This window comes from Rhinopithecus bieti, unplaced genomic scaffold (assembly GCF_001698545.2).
Source record: "Rhinopithecus bieti isolate Rb0 unplaced genomic scaffold, ASM169854v2 scaffold_22643, whole genome shotgun sequence".
Classification (NCBI taxonomy): domain Eukaryota; kingdom Metazoa; phylum Chordata; class Mammalia; order Primates; family Cercopithecidae; genus Rhinopithecus; species Rhinopithecus bieti.
The window spans coordinates 1-623 of record NW_016887869.1 but is presented as its reverse complement, the minus strand read 5'-3'; the positions used below and the strand labels follow the sequence as shown (position 1 = coordinate 623).

The 623-nt window shown below is 50.6% G+C and overlaps 1 pseudogene; it reads left to right on the top strand.

The window, feature by feature from the left end:
• Positions 1-4: 4 nt before the first annotated feature.
• LOC108525858 (olfactory receptor 10G3-like) lies at positions 5-528 on the top strand (annotated as a pseudogene).
• Positions 529-623: the final 95 nt, after the last annotated feature.

The following is a 623-nucleotide window of genomic DNA, read 5'->3' as shown; positions in this document are numbered from 1 at the left end:
TGTGCTTATGACTGCTAAGCTGAGTGCCTTGCTTGTGGCTGGAGCCTGGGTGGCAGGATCCATCCATGGGGCTCTCCAGGTCACCCTAACCTTCCGCTTGCCCTACTGTGGGCCCAATCAGGTGGATTACTTCTTCTGTGACATCCCTGCAGTGTTGAGACTGGCCTGTGCTGACACAACAGTCAATGAGCTGGTGACCTTTGTGGACATTGGGGTGGTGGTTGCCAGTTGCTTCTTCCTGATCCTCCTGTCCTACATACTGATCATTCAGGCCATCCTGAGAATCCATACAGCTGATGGGCGGCGCCGGGCTTTTCAACCTGTGGAGCACATGTAACCGTGGTCACCGTGTACTATGTGCCCTGTGCCTTCATCTACCTGAGGCCTGAAACCAACAGCCCCTGGATGGGGCAGCTGCTCTGTTCCCCACGGCCATTACTCCTTTCCTCAATCCCCTTATCTACACTCTGCGGAATCAAGAGGTGAAGCTGGCCCTGAAAACAATGCTCAGAAGCCCAAGAACTATGAGTGAGGTTTGAAAGTGTCTTTCTCCCACTAGGGAAGTTGTCACAATTAGAATTTATTATAATGTTTAGGCTTCAGTAATTTTTTTTTTTTCTTCT